Below are 17,183 nucleotides of genomic sequence, written 5' to 3'. Positions count from 1 at the left end.
GATAGCACTTACAGGACCATCATGGGCAGCATCTGCTATCCTAGGAACATTCTTCCAACTCAAAATGTTTCCACAGGTGAGGTTCTGCTGATGGGAGGGCCTCAAATTGTCTCCTTTAGTTGCATTGTCTGGTGTCCAGGGAGACTGGGGTTATGGCTGAGTTGGTCTATGTAGTTCGAAGGGTAAATGAGGCCAGATGGGTATCAACAATTCTTTTTATGAAGAGACAAGGAAGCAGGAAATGGGATTTTCTGGAATAGTCCTTACACTCAAGAAGCCTATGGAATGTAAGATGTGAATTTATTAATGGGATGAACATAGTATTCTTCCTACCACTTACAGAGTTTGAATCGTGCTTGATGCCAATTAACTTCCTCATGTTGTTCCCTATGTTCTGTCTCCTTTAGATCACTATGACCATTTCACCCTAGCCTGAGTGACCACCGCCTGTTTCCTTATCTGTATCAGATGGCCCCCAACGACACAAGCCTGGCTCTTGCCATGGTTTCCTTGATGCTTCATTTCACCTGGATCTGGGTGGGGCTGGTCACCTCGGATGGTTACCAGGGGATTCAGTTTGTCTCAGACATGAGGGGAGAGATGAAAAGAAATGGAGTCTGTTTAGCTTTTGTGAATTTGATCACAGAAGCCTTGGAATTATACAGGATAAAGGCTCAAATACATTACAAACAAATTATGACCTCCTCAGCAAGTGTTGTCATCATTTATGGTGAAGTGAACTCTACTCTGGAAGTGAGCATTAGAAGTTGGGAGGATTTGTACATATGGAAAATCTGGGTCACCACCTCCCAGTGGGATGTTATCTCAAGGACAAGAGAGTTCCCCGGTGACTCATTCCATGGGACTTTGACTTTTTCACACCACATGGTGAGATTCCTATTATCAAAAATTATATTCAGACATTGAAATTTTCCAAAGGCTCAGAAGACATTGCTGTGGAGAAATTGGGGTGGATGTATTTGAATTGTTCATTCTTGAACTTTAACTGCAAAGTGTTCAATAATTGCTCATTCAATACATCATTAGGATGGTTGCCATGGCACAGTTTTGACATGACCATGAATGATGAGTATTACTATCTTTACAATGTTTTGCATGCCGTGGCCCATACTATGCATGAAATGCATCTTAAACAAGATTTACAGACCATAAAAAACTCAAAAGAAGCAAGTGGTCTGTGCTTGCAGATAAGGTTTCTTCCAGTGAATGGACTTATTGCCATGTTAGTCTTCTGTAAATGGCACCAGAGATGGTCAAACCTATATATGTGGGAACTTTTCTCTGAAATAGAAAGGTTTAGGTCCTTTTTCACTTTCTTAGAGGTAAATCTACCTGTGTGTATACATCCTGAACAAGAAGATAACACAATGGCAAAGATTTTTAAAAATATTTTATTACTATTTTTTAACAGAGCATAGAGTATTGGTTTGTTTACAGAAGAGTGGGCATCCCACATTTATGGCTGCACCATAAAGTCCACAGTCAAATACAGACCCTGTGACCTTCCAACAGCCACACAAAATGGTGAGAGAGGTTCCTCTTCGTGTTCTTGGCCTATATATCCTTTGTCCCTCCCCCTACATGCAGCTAAGGTTGACTGACTGGGTAGAAGGGCTAACTGACTCCTCCCTCGACTTCCTGATGAGCATGGGAAGGGGGTGTGACTATAGCTTGCTGGCATAGTGGTCGGAGGACATTTCCTGTTAACACTCCACCCCTTCCTCCAGCTCTTACATTCTTTCTGCCAACCACTTCCCCAAAAGTCCCTGAGCCTTGGAGGGGGTGGTAAGTGTGGGATGATCTAACTCCTATTGTGGCAAGGCACTGAACTTCCAGGTCTCTGCATCACCTGTTTTCCATGAGCTGTTTTCCAATTTCAGTGGGATTGCATCTACTATACAAACACACAGCAAGAAGCAAGAACATCTAAGCAGTGACTGCTATAATAACCTATGGCTGTAAACACAAATGCTTAGTCGATACTTTAGCAGGTGTATCATTTAATGGAAAACATTTTTGAATGATGATCCCTGATTTTTGTTTACATAGAACATCATCATGTCTATTTTTCAGTATTTGAAACAAAAATCCATTCTCTGACAAAATCCTTAAAGGACTAGCTCAGGTGACCTTGCACACTGAGGGTCAAATTTGTGCTAAGGAATGAGATTGAATCATGTCAAGGAATTCTTCCAATAATGCAGGTAGCAAGGACCTCCTGTTCTTGGTGGAGGCTCTGAAATAGTCTGAGAGGAAATGGGTGTTGAGATTTACCTCACTGGCTTACCTGTGGATTTCTAAAGATATTTAATTTTTAGAGAGTTTCATACAATGTATTTTGATCATACTACATTCTCCACTAGCTATTTCCAAATTCACTTCCTCCTCCCTACCAACCCAAATTCCTGTGGTTTTTTTTCCCATGGAGTCCAATTTGTGTTGCCCAAAAGCCTTGAATGTAGAGTTAGCCCTGGAGCATGGTCTACCTACAAAGGTCTACACATCTAAACTCTTTCTCTCCCAGAAGCTATCCATTGCTTTCAACTCCTTAGCTATGGGTGAAACTTCAAGGCCACCTCTGTCCTGCCTGCTGGGATTTTGAATGGCTTGATCTTGAGCAGGTCTTGTGCATGCTTTCACAAGGGCCTGCAAGTTCATATTGCAACCAGCTCCTGTCTGAAAAACACTGCTTCCTTATGGTTATCAACCACCTCTGGCTCTTGCAATCTTTCTTTCATGAAGATCTCTGAGTCTTGCACAAGTGTAGGATATAGATGTCCCATTTAGGACTGAACATATCATCACTTCTTATTCTCTGCACTTTGCCCAGTTATGGGGCCCTGTGATAACTGCCTTCTACAAGAAGAATATTCTCTGAGGAGAGTCATTAGATTCAGAGATACACTAATATATTGGCATAGCAATAAGTCATTAGCATTAATTAGTTCTGCAACTACTGGATAGAATATTAGTGCAGGTTCTTTTCTGGGCCTATGACCTATCTAGTCACAGGGTCTTGGTCATAATAACAGTACCCCACAGGGGTTCTATCTCATGAAGTGGGCCATAAACCCAATCACAAAGTGTTTGGGTACTCCAATAATATCCTATTACTTTATGCGTATTTGCTTTGGCATTTTCTCTCAAAATGAGCTAACATTATAAAAACACAATGAAAAATTTCAAATAATCCTTCCTACTTCATTTATTTTACCCAACCTTCAATAACATTATATTTGGATGGATGGATTAAAAAAAATAAGAAGTATTCTCCACTTTTTCTATTTTATTTTTATGTGCACACTTTATTATATAAATGTTATTAAAATATACATAATAATTTAAATACTTTATAAAATATTTTATCACCATGACCTGATGCATCTCTTTTAGCTGCCTCACTTTCTGAGGAACATCCAGTTTACTAACCCTGTTGGGCACCAAGTGAATATGAACCAGATTGGAAAATCAGATGCAGTGTATGACAATCACAGCCTTTGGAATTTTCCAGAAGGTCTTGGACTAAAGATGAAAATAGGACAGTTCTCCACATATTTTCCACATGATCAACAATTTTATTTGTATGAAGACATGATAGAGTGGTCCATAGAACATAGATAGGTGGTTTAGATGTAATTGCATGGATTGACATTGAACTTAAATAACCAAACTCTTCTGCAGTCTGGGCTTTCTTATGCCATATTAACTACAAAATTTTCTCTCCATGATTTTATTATTGGGAAAGAAACACAATTTTCATCCGTTTGTTTCCAAATGTTGAAATGTAGTACATTAGTTAATGTAGGAAACGGAAAGTCAATGGACTTGTAGGTATGTGGAAAATAGATCCGTTAGTGACTCAATATGCTAAAATAGTATGGTTATGAAGAGTTTTTAAAATTTATTTACCAACATCTATATGGTTTTCCTAAATTCCTCCCTCTGTGTACAGTGTGCCTTGTAGTCCTGGGTTCTGGAAATCCCATCAGGAGGGAAAGATGACCTGCTGTTTTGATTGTTTTCCATGCCCAGAAAATGAGATTTCCAATGAGACAGGTGACCACACGCTTGGAGAAAAACTCTGCCTTTTGACTCTTCTCACACCTACTTGAAGAGTCCTGAAGGAAACTGAGGACATGAAATCTCGTCCTTCCCTCCATTAGTCATGTAATTTATAAGATCAATACTATCGACCCTAACCCTTGCATCACAATTTTTATTCATTCTAGAGACACTGCAGGCAGCATTTTCTCAAGGACATTTCTTGGCAACACAACACAAGTGTGTGATCTACACGAGTGAATTTAATACAGGGTATTATCCAAATACACATTTACTATTTTTTCAACCTACATAGAGGGCAGATTTAGAGCCCTGCCTTCCATGACATGCGTCTTCTTTGTTCCTTGAAGGTTACTGACAAAGAGCAGGTGCTCACAGTTGTGTTTGGATTAAGAAGTATGAAGGTTTGTGTTGCTAAACGTACTGCCCTGCACCATAGAATGAGTAGGTTTTCTATTCTACTGTCTTTAGTTCACACATAAGGAAGGAAGACAGCTGGTGGAGATCTGAGTTCAGGCCAGGGCCACAGTGCTGTAAAGAATGGACCAGATGACCAAAGGGAGGACATCAGTATTTCAAACTCAGATTTTGCTAAATATTTGTGGTAATGCTATTAACACCATATATGTGTGTGTGTATATATACGTATACATGGCATATTAGTAACATAGTAATAAATACTAGTAATATTTGCTAAATATTTGGGGTAATGCTATTAATACCACATATATATATGGCATATTAGTAACTTGATTCAGATGAATTATGGGTGGGAATATCTATTGGCAGAATTGTGTTAATCATTTAAATATAACAAACAAAAACTTCTGATATGCAGATAATTTAAAAAGAACTGATGAGTATGGGACCTGCAAGATAATGTGGCATTTGCTGTGAACCTGATGATATTAGTTTAATTTCTGGAACCCACACAAATGTGGAAGGAGAGAGACAGCACTCAGTTGTGGTCTGACTGCCATTTGTTTGCCATGGTTTGCAAGCCCCCTAATCTCTCTCTCTCTCTCTCTCTCTCTCTCTCTCTCTCTCTCTCCCTCTTTTTCACACACACACACACACACACACATTCGCTCTCACCCACACACATTAATACAAAATAAAATGTTCAGAGTCGGGGAGGTGGCTGGGTACCTGAGGACAGTGACTGCTTATACAAGAGACCTGGATTCAGTCCTCAGTAACCCTGGCAGTTACCAACTATCTGTAACTCCAGTTCCAGGGTGTCCGAACACTCTTTTCTTCTCCACGAGCTTTGCTCACATGGGTGCAATTGCATGTATGCAGAGAAAACACTCATACACATAAAATAAAAATAAAACATAAAACTCTTAATAAATAAATCTTCAATGCTATTTGAAGTTGAAGAACATAGAGATTAATATACTGATACAATACATGACAAAACAACATTTATTATGTAAATGCTGAAAAAATTTTAAGAATGTGACTCATAAATATAATATGAAGTGTTCAATACGTAGAAACAGAGTAACTTCCTATGGGAATGAGTCAACATAAGAAAGGTGTTATCATTCTTCAATGTTTATAATGACAATGTAATTTATTCCAAATAGAAAAACACACCATAGCAGAAAATGTAAGTTTCAGAAAGGAGAGATTGCTCACAATTTATTATATATATAAAATCTGTTTCAGTATGCTTGGAATTCAGCATATTGTTTCATATTGATTTCTCCTTGTATTCGGGACTTCTGTATACATCAACATAAGCCAACCATCAGAGAGGCAGAATTTAGGGGAAAATCAAGATACTTTGTCTCCCAAAATGAGTATATGCAAAGTTATACTCCAAGATGATGGTAATAAGATGGTATATGGGCTTTGGGGGAAATTATTTATCAGATTTCCACTCTTTACTAGAATTATGGGCCCTTATAAAATATATCTAGAATTTAGATTCTTTTGCCTAATACGAGGTCCATGCATAGCCATTAGGCATGATGTGTCAGGTGGACAACAGACGTCACCTGTCACTGAACAAGTTTTCTCTGTTATCCTGAATTATACACAGACTACATAAGTGTGTTTAAATCTTGGTGTCTATAAAATCTAAAACTATGTGGCAAAAAGTAATTAAAATCTAAGCTATTTTATTTTACCACCCAAGACATGAAGCATGCTTGTTTTGATTGAATATCTCAAGAATATGTAAGATAAATAAGAAACTCCTCAGATTGCCTTCATCATAAATATGAAAAATCTAATTTTACTTTTATTTATAGCAACATAAAAGGCAAGTTTTGTTAACTCTTCCCAAAGCGCTTACTAGAAGAATCCTTTGAATAACAGAGAAATATTACGCTGTGCTGACTATTCTTTGCTTTGTGCATCAGATATGGAAGAGTGTGTGAAGTGTCCAACAGAGCAGTATGCTAACAGGGAAAACCCTCTGCCTACAGAGAGCTGTGACCTCTCTGGTTTATGGAGACCCCTTGGGGATGGCTCTGGCCTGCACTGCCCTCTGCCTGTCTGCACTCACAGCTCTTGTTCTTTGGGTCTTTGTGAAGCACCAGGACACTCCATCATGAAGGCCAACAACCGGACTCTCAGCTACATCCTGCTCATCGCCCTCACCTTCTGTTTTCTCTGCTCCTTGCCCTTCATTGGACATCCCAACACAGCCACCCGCAGATCACATCTGGGGTTCTCTTCACTCTGGCTGTGTCCACTGTCTTGGCGAAAACCATTACTGTGCTCTGGCCTTCAAGATCACTGTTCCGGGAAGAAGGGTGAGGTAGGTGCTTCTGTCAGGACTGCCTACCTTCATCATTCCCGTCTGTGTCTGATCCAAGTGGCTCTCTGTGGAATCTGGCTGGAAACATCGCCTCCCTTTGCTGACACGGATGCATACTATGAACATGGCCACATCATCATCATGTGCAACAAGGGCTCAGTCACTGTCTCCTACTGTGGCCTTCTACTGTGGGATTTCTGGCTCTGGGGAGCTTCACCGTGGCTTTCCTAGCTAGGAAACTACCCAGCACATTCAGTGAAGACAGGCTCCTGACCTTCAGCATGCTGGTGTTCTGCAGTGTCTGGGTCACCTTCCCGCTGTCTACCACAGCGCTAAGGGGAAGGTCATGGTGGCTGTGGAGGTCTTCTCCAACCTCGCTTCCTGCGTGGGTTTGCTAGGCAACATCTTTGTCCCCAAGTGCTATATTATTTTGTGGAGACCAGAGAGAAACTCTCTTCAAAAGTTTAGAGAGAAAACGCCTTCTTGATGCTATGTGATTTGTTAAGTTTTAATTTGTTTGTATAAAACTGCTGCAGTAGCCTGAAGACAGCCCTGCACCATTGTAGACGCCAAATGTTATGATGTGCAGTTTGTTCACATTCAGATAAGTGACTAAGGTGTGCTGGAGCAATAAGTGTGGAGTAGTGTTGGGACTATCACCCTTCTCCGAATCATCTATTCATCTTCTATTCATCAGTTCATTGTTCTGGAATCTTCTGTCAAAAATGACTTGAGAGGGATTTCCTCGGGTCAGGAGATCCTATCCCATCCCAGACCTATTTACCCCTTCAGTCTTGGCAGGGTGAGCTGTTCTCCGCCATCTCAGCTCTCAGCCCAGCCTGGGTCTCCTTCCTCCTCCCCCACCCGAGACTTGTGGTCCTGAACTCAGTCAGTGAGCTTTGTAGATCTACTAAGAGCTCTGTTAGTGCAATGGGGGTCTTACCTAGGGTCATATGAATTTACTATGTGAAAGCATAAAATCTATACAGAGAATTATGATCTCTAAAGGAAACAGTGACTTCCCTCTAAGAAAAATTACCTCTGCTGAGCTCACTAGGAGCTACATACTAAGCATGCATATTATATACAGTGATGTGGCTTCACATGGGGAATACAGGAAATTAAAGCCTCTGTACAAACAGTACATTCAATACTGGGCACTATGTTCTCTGAGAAATATACTCTAAGCTTCATACATGCTTGAAGTAAATAAGCATGAACTAAATAAAATTTCACAGATCTCAAGTGGGCAGTAATGCATGTTCAGGAGACCTATGAGCTCCATGCATGGCACTGTGAGAGCTCCATAGAGGGAATTGAAGCCTCCATGGCAACATGAGCACAACACAGGATGACAGAGATCCAGACAGGGAACCATAACCCCTATGCAAGGCACTAGAAGATCCTAAAAATCACTACCACCTCAGTGGAGGAGCACTACCACCCCAGTAGAGGAGCATTCTGAACTCAATGACCTTCAGGCAGAACAACGATGTACTTATCATTGTGCACTCTATACAGGAACCTATCCACTCCATACAGGATACTTTGAGCTCCATACAAGCTAGTATGTACTTACAGAGTGCTGGAAACTGTATATAGACCACTATGAGCTCCATACGTGTCCCTGTGATCTCAGTATTGACCACTTTGTGCTCCATACAGGGTTCTGTGACTCAGTAGAGACAATGTGAGCTTTATCCAGGGCACCGTGTATCCATGTAGGATACTGTGTATCCGTGCAGGACACCATGAGCTGCACACTATTCACTGTGAGCTTAACAGAACCTACTCTGATCTCCTTACAGGCTACTCTAAAGATCACTCTGCACAGCTCAATCTACATCCATACAGGCCAGAGTAAGCAACATGCAGACTGTTGAAGGGACACCTCCATTAACCAGGAACCATAAAGCAATCCTTGCTTTTAAGACATATTCAGGCTGCAGTAAGCTCCATTCAGGCCACTGTGAGCTCTATAGAGGACACTGTGAGCCAGGCCAGTGAGACCTCTATATACATCACTGGGGGAGCCATGTAGAGCACTATGAGCTACACAGACCATTAAGTCCTCTAGACAGGCCATTGAATTTCATACAGGTCACTTTGAGCTGCCTCTGGACTACAGTAATTTGCAAACAGAATATGGTCAGATCTACATATACCACTCTTAGGTCTATATAGGTCACTGTGAGCTCCATATACAGTAGTGACCATGAGATCCCTTCAACTCACTGTGAGTTCTATACAGTCTTCTGTGGGATTCACACAGCTCACTGTATACTCAAGCCAAGTTACTGTGAGCTCCATACAGGTCACTGTAATCTCTATCTACAGCATTTAGACATTCATAGAGACTACTGGGACTCTGTACAGGCCACTATGAGTTCCTTCCAGTCCAATAAGACTTCTAGACAGACCACAGTGAATTTCATACAAGTGATAGAGAGCTCCATACAGATCACTGTGAGCTCCCTATGGGGCATGTGATGTACCTTCAGGCCACTCTGAATCTATACACACCCCTGTGAGACTCTTATAGTGACACTGTGTATGATGTCATAGTGGCTGTGAATTCCATACAGGTCACTGAGATATAAGGAGCCTTTGTGAGCTCTATACATCCCACTGTTGGCCTCGTAAATGCCACTGTGACCTCCCCACAGTTCACTGTCAACTCTGTAGAGACCACTGTCCCTTCATACAGAGGAACTGGGGAGGTATAAAGTCCTCTGTGAGCTCCATACAGGACACTGTGAGCTGCACACTGAACACCGTGAGCTCCAGACAAGCTACTGTGATCTCTTACAGGAAGGTGTGAGCTATTTACAGGACACTCTGAGTCCCATATGTGTCACTGTGAACTCAGTACTGTTCACTGTGTGTTCCCTACAGGATTCTTTCTCTCAATAGTCTTCCGTGAGCTGTGCACAATGCAATGTGAGTTCTGTTCAATGGCCTGTGACACAATGACAGCTCCATACAAGGCACTGTGAGCTCTGTACAGGGCGCTATGAGGGCTACATAGGGCACTCTGAGGTCTATACAGGTCATTGTGAATGATATACAAGCCATTAAAGCACTCTGAATGTGCACTGTGAGTTCCCCACGGGGTGTTCTATGAACTCTGCTCAGCCCACATTCAACACCACACAGGGGTACTGTGAGCTCCATACAGAGCACTGTGACCACAGTGGAAGTTCAATATGGAGTCTATTGATTTTTTGATATGATCCTTAAATATCTGAATAATTTCCATGAAATAAACTAGGTATTATTTTTCTTTAACATGATAGTAAATTTGGAATTCTCACACAGGCAAACCATTACCTATTATCTTGCATTAAACTTAATGATATACATTTCACCCTAAATTTTATTACCTTCATTTGATCTTAAACTAATGATACAGAAACTAAAAAATGGTTAACTTTTTACAAAAATAAGGGATAATAACACCTCACAGGACTTATAATCCATAATGATAAATTTACATTTACTACATTTTCAAAAATAGAAAGGCTGTTGCTTTGGATTGGGAAATGTGTATTAAACCACACACATGAAAAGTATCTCTGTCAGAAGTGCACTCATCACTTACTCCATTACTCTGCACCTTACTTACTGTTTTTTGTTTTGTCTTTTATTCTGTTTCAGAGACAGGGTCTCCCTACAGACCCAGCTGACCTGCATCTCAATATGTAGACCAGGCTGGCCTCAATCTCACAGAGATCTACCTGCGTCTGTCTCTGGTGTGCTGGGAATAAAGGCATGTGCCACCGCGTATCATGCTCTGTGAACCCTATGAAACGACAATAGGAAGGAAGGGTATATTCATGTACATATTATGCATGCATCAGTCTGTGTTAGGACACACAGGTGTTTGCTTGCTTACTAGGGTGCTGGTTTGCTCTGCTCTCAAGCACAGGGTGTGTTCACAGGACACTCACACTGTTGGACTGCAGAGATACATGGCCTCCACAGTTTACACTGAACTTGCCACTAGTAAGGTGCAGGTGGCCACATCAGTAAGACAAAGCTCATTGAGGAGGAAAAAATTATCCTAATGTGGAACTCCTGAACTCTGACCCTAGGATAATTTTGCTCTGTATGAGTGCGACATTACTACCCAGCTTTACAATTACCTGAGCAAACAACCTAACTCCTAAATTCAGTTTTAAGAGTGCTCCTGAACCCAGGACACTTGTTCCCCCAGATATCTCTTGGAACCATCTTCTCCTGGAGCTGTGCTGATGGAACTGTCTTGCTGAAACACTGTCTCTGGCTGGAACTCTGTCCTGAGTCCAGCTTCATCCATATTTTTATTTAAAATGACTTCTCTAGCTTCAGTTGGGGAAAGGATAAGCATGACTCTGCCCAAATATTAACAGACCATCCAACCTTTGCATCCCTAGACTAGACTATCCCATTCATTCACAACCACACGTCTTTCCCAACCTCCACTGTGTGCAATGGAGATGGCTTGCCTCCTTTCAGCACTTTGATATGTTAATTCTCAAGCACACCCACATTCATTCATCCATTATGTTTTTGGGTGAAGTATTATATTGAGGCTGCCCTGGAAAAGAGATCAGGTGCCAAGGTCACAAAACACAAGAGCACATGGTTTTGCTAGGGTTAAAGATCATTAGCCCAGGGGGCTGGAGAGATGGCTCAGTGGTTAAGAGCACTGACTACTCTTGCAGAGGACTCAGGTTTGATTCACAGCACCCACATGGCAGCTATGAACTGTCCCTAGCTTCAGTTCCAGGGAAATCTGAAAGCCCTCTTCTGATTTTTGTGACATTGCACGACACAGGTGCACTCACATGCATGCAGGCAATACACTCATACACATAAAATAAAAATAATAAATAAAATATTTAAAAAAGATCATTAGTCCAGATTATATCCATTAATAAAGCCATTCCCACAGATGAGTAAGAACTAACAAATGTATTTGGCAGGAATACTATGTGCTCTTAACTAAGCCTAATAGTATGTTTGTTGACATATATAATATATATTACAGGTAGGACTTTGGAAGCTTCTACTTTCATTCAAATCATAAAGGCCACACTGAGCTCAGTCTCAGATTGAGATAAGACAAGTCAGACAACCACAAAACCAGCAATCTGTGATCTTAAGGAAACACCTGCTGCCATAGGCCTTATTTATTGAGACAGCTAAGATTATACTGACAGCAGCATGTTACCAGAAAATGTTACAACCCCACACATGTCCGAAATATCTGCTTTTTTTTTTTTTGTAAAAACACTCATTGTTTAAATTTCCTGTAATAGCCTAAGAGGCACAGATACTTCTGTGCTAGAAGGATCATATCCACCAATATGATTACTGTCACGGGCTGAGAGGAAAAACGCTATAAAATCCTGTAAGTATTTCTGGTTTGGGCCTCAGTTCCTGGAGTAGAATCTTGGCCTGGGGCCCTGCGTAAAGAAGGACACCTTCTTCTGCTTCCTGAATATGGTTTGAATCTTCCCACATGGCCAGGTCAGGTTAATTCCCTAACCTTATGACAGAGTCCACAACTTGGGGCATGGGCTTTGTGCTTGGCCTGGTTACACACTGCTTCTCCAATTATTCTCACTTGTTCCCTCCTGCCCCCTGCTAACCTCTGCAGATCCTGTATACCCCTTCCTCCTTCCTGCACACCCCAGTCCCCTTCCACATACCCCCACCCTCCTGCATGCCCCTGCCCTCCTCCATACCCCCGCCCTCCTGCATACCCTTGCCCTCCTGCATACCCCTGCCCTCCTGCATACCCCTGCCCTCCTCCATACCCCTGTCCTCCTGCATACCCCTGCCCTCCTGCATACCCCTGCCCTCCTGCATACCCCTGCCCTCCTTCCTACCCCTGCCCTCCTGCATACCCCTGCCCTCCTGCATACCCCTGCCCTCCTCCATACCCCTGCCCTCCTGCATACCCCTGCCCTCCTGCATAGCCCTGCCCTCCTCCATAACCCTGTCCGCCTGCATACTCCTGTCCTTCCTGCATACCCTTGCCCTCCTGCACACTCCTGCCCTCCTGCATACTGCTGTCCCCTTCACATACTTCTGCTCATTCCTGTTCATCCATGCTCCCTCCTGCTCACTCAAGTCCCTCTAGCTTACATGTGTTCCTCCTTGTTCAACCATGGCCCCCTCCTTCTCACCTGTGTACCCTGGTATTCACTGGTATTTCCTCCTACTCACCCCTCCCCCCTTCTATTCCCCTGTGCCATCTCCGGCTGCCCAGAACTGTCCTGATCACACATGTCTCTTCCTGTTCACTTGTGCCCCAGTGCTCACCATTGGTCCTCTGATACAGTGTCCCCTCGGGATAACCACTGTCCCCCTCCTGATGATCCCATCCCCTCCTGCTCATGTGTGTCCTCTCTTCTTACCCATGTGCATCCTGCTCACCACAGCCATACACACTCATCTGTGGGCCTCCTGCTTTCTGTCTCTTTCACTTGTGTTAACTGTCACTCACCTGTACCCTCAACAGGGTGGTCCTTTCTCCTCCAGCTCACTGTTCTCCCATCCTACACACACGGGCCCTTATAATCATCCATGTGTGACATCACACTATCCCATCTGATCGCCTATGAACCCATCATTCTTAGTGGTGCTCCCTACTACACAAATGTGTCTCATTTGATCACTTGTGCATCCTCCTGTCAACCATATTCCCAGCTGCAGTCCATGTCCCTCTTCACTCACTTCCCAATTCCTCACCGTGTCCCTCCTCCTCACCCATGTCCCTCCTCCTCACCCATGTCCCTCCTCCTAGCCCATGTCCCTCCTCCTCATTCCTGTCCCTCCTCCTCATCCATGTCCCTCCTAGTCATTCATGTCCCTCCTCCTCACCCATGTCCCTCCTCCTAATTCATGTCCCTCCTCCTCACCCATGTCCCTCCTCCTCACCCAGGTCCCTCCTCCTCACTCAGGTCCTTCCTCCTCACCCATGTACCTTTCCCTCCTCCTCACCCATGTCCCTCCTCCTCACCCATGTCCCTGCTCCTCACTCATGTCCCTCCTCCTCACCCATGTCCCTCCTCCTCACTCATGTCCCTCCTCCTCACCCATGTCCCTCCTCCTCACTCATGTCCCTCCTCCTCACCCATGTACCTTCTCCTTACCCATGTCCCTAGTCCTCACTCATGTCCTTCCTGCTCACTCATGTTTCCTCCACCCTACTCCCCATCCCTGCTTTGGACAATCCTTTCCTCCCCCTCCTCCTCTCAGGAAATCTTCCAGGGCCTTCATATGGGGAGGGATGTTGGGATGTTAAGCCTCTCACTATTTTAGCACTTGACACAGGGTGGGCAGAAGCTGAAATCACTTTGAACTTTGTAGAAAAGCTTACAGGAGAAAAAGAGAAATGGCAGCCAGGGAGACATGGTCTAGTGAGCACTATCCTGGGTGGGGATCAGCTGTCCCAGGCTCTGGGAACAGCGCTGTCTAGAGGTGGCTGCTTGGGCCATGTGCTCTCCAGCGTTCAGAGGGACGCTGCCATGGACAGGGACAGGTGACCAAGGAAGGCTGAAGACTTGAGAGGAAGTAATGAAATTACAAACTTTCAGAGGTGGGGAAGTCACTAATGGTCCATGTGTATCCTGAGCGCCACCTTGTGGCCTCGGTGACGCTGCACAGACCCCATCCGGCCCACCTCTGGATCTTGGGACCAGCTCTCAGCTTCACAGGGGATTCGTGAAATGCTGACCTGGAATTGGAGGCTCAGAGCTGACCCTGGAGGTTCCCACAACAAAATATGCGGTGCACCCTGAGTCGTCCATAGAAACATGCTAACACACACATGCATACTTACACCCTTCCTTGCTTATATTTGTCTTGCATACCAACTGTGGCCCTTCCTGCCAGTGGGCCTAGCACAGCCTAGGATGGCTCTCTGACTCCTGTGCGCCTCTCTGTGGAAAGGGTTAAAGCCACTCTGGACCACCTGGGGTGTCTTGGACCCACCTGAATTAGATCTCTCCGAACAACTGCCCCCTTCCTGACACACACTCCTCCCAACTGGAGCCCGGTAGCTTATCATGTCCCAGGGGTTTTGTGACCCAGTCACCCAGGCCTGGTCTGACAGTGCCAGAGGTGGCTATAGATGAGGCAGAGTTCTGCAATAATGTCTTCTAGGAATGACCCACAGCTGATTTCCCAGAGCTTACAGGAAGGGCTGCTCTGGAGCAGCACCCAACATGCCATGCTGGGCCCCTCCTATGTTGAGGCCTACCTAGGCCAGACCAACCTGATTCTGGCTGACACTCCCTGCACATCAGGAAGCATGGAGCTCAAGTCCAGTTGGTGGAGACACTTCACACCAGCCACCTCTTCAGACTGCAGTTATTTTGACACATCTCTCAAGGACAAGTCTTTCCATTTTCAGGGAGCTACCTGGTTTTATGATTGTGGAAAGGCCCCACATGAAGGACAACAGAGATGACTGTGCTGGGACACTTGTATGGAGATGCCCAGTAGTCAGACAAGGCACTACAATTCACGGTGTGCCTCACCATACCTACATGTGTATGTGTTTTTGTGTGTGCGTGTGTTTGTTTGTCTATCTTTATCTGTCTGTCTCTGTGTCTATGTGTGTCTGTGTCTATGTCTGTGTGTAACAAACTTAGGACCATTGGGAAGGACCACTCACACTCAAAATATTCTGAATCAGCCGAATCTCTTTAACTGGCCAGGGACAGCACTCTCTGAGCCAATTTAGGGAATACCTCCCTAACTGGGAGGAGATGGGAGCTCTTTAAAGGTAAAGTCGAAAACAGTAAAGTCCTTGGTACAAGATTTAAGCTTTTACAATTTTACTAGAATTTTAAAGAAAAATCCTCAGGGCAGGCAAGCTGGTCATTTGGCAGCTACCTTGAGGAGGAGAATGGAGGGGAGAAAGAAAGGAAGCCATGAAGCCAGGGAAGTTTACAGCCTGCATGGGGGTCAGACACATGGCTGACCGGCAACCACATGGCTGGGAGAAGGAAGCTTTAGAGAAAGGACAGAAATCCAAGATGCCAGGGGCAGCCCAAAGCCTTAAAGACAGCATTTTTAGAAAAGGGATATGGAGAAGAAAAGGAAAGATTATGCTTTTCTAAAGCAGTCAGACTTTAACCACATGACCGTGGCTGGTCCAGAAGTTCTGTGCTGGGAGGTGGGATTCCATGCAGGAAAACTTCATATCTCATTAATGCACTAGGTATCCCATGCATCTATTTAGTATAACTTAAGGTGAACCTGCCTTCCTAGGAGTGGTCCTATGACCAGATGATTGACCAGTGAAACTGGAAAGGTGGGTCTTTCAACAGACTAGAGATGTTATAGCTTTGACCAGTTAAACTTCAGAGGCTATTTGCTGCTTTGAAAACAAGATTATATGGGTGTATTCCTCAGCTCTTCCTGGAATTTCTGGCCCAAGGCCAGGGTAGGGTCTGGGATGGCTCACCAAGACATCTTACACAAAATGGAGGAGCTTGGGTTATTATATTCCCCATTAGCTCTGGGACATGAGTCAAACAGTTGACTCATTCTGATTTAGTAGCTCATATTGGGTCCTCAAATCATAACTTTGATGGAATTTAGATGCCTCTTGATATATCCAGTTAGACAACTTAGGAGGCATGGGCCCACTGTAAAGGCTAGGAGGACTATTACCAGAGGCCCAGCAAAGTCCAATTAGACCCAAATTATCGGTGTAAAAACTGCAAGCCTCACCTAAGGCCATGTGTGAGCCATCTTCCTTCAGGAGCATTAGGTCCAGTCCTCTTCTGTTATGCAGCACCATTTCAGCTAGAGAATTAACTGTCTCTCCAACTGCCCATTGGAATCCTGTAGATGTCTGCTGCCTCTATCTGTCTGAGAGCTTAGAAGCTAAAATCTTTATAACCCATGGCTAGAGTGATGGCACCCAAGGCAGAAGAACCTGCAACATCTGACCCCACAAGGAGGGGGACAAGGATGGTGGTGGGATTTCTCTTGGTCCTTTAAAGACCTGGGTTAAGGTGGAAGTGTTTCTGCCCTTCCTCTTTGCTACAGAGATAAACCTAGGGGAGAACATGGGTTCTAAACATCCCCCTTCCCAAAGAGGTAATCTTATAATTTTTAGGAATTAAACAAGAGCTCCTAAATACTTTTGGCATTTCTGAGTGAAATCTACCTGATGACTTTATTTCCATACTCAAGTGCTAAGGATCCGAGTGTAACTGACTGTGACTAGTAATAATCAGATACACAGAGATTAAAGTCACATGTGCAAACATCCAAGTGTTAGTAGCATTAAAAATGTAGGAAACAGCATATTTTAAAA

General features: G+C 43.8%; 1 pseudogene; it reads left to right on the top strand.

Moving 5' to 3' along the window:
• Positions 1-423: 423 nt before the first annotated feature.
• On the top strand, positions 424-7,324 carry LOC103748729 (annotated as a pseudogene).
• The last annotated feature ends 9,859 nt before the right edge of the window (positions 7,325-17,183 follow it).

Source organism: Nannospalax galili, unplaced genomic scaffold (genome assembly GCF_000622305.1).
Source record: "Nannospalax galili isolate Female #2095 unplaced genomic scaffold, S.galili_v1.0 scaffold664, whole genome shotgun sequence".
Taxonomy (NCBI): Eukaryota; Metazoa; Chordata; class Mammalia; order Rodentia; family Spalacidae; genus Nannospalax; species Nannospalax galili.
The sequence above is the reverse complement of the archived record's forward strand: the minus strand, read 5'-3'. Positions and strand labels throughout refer to the sequence as shown.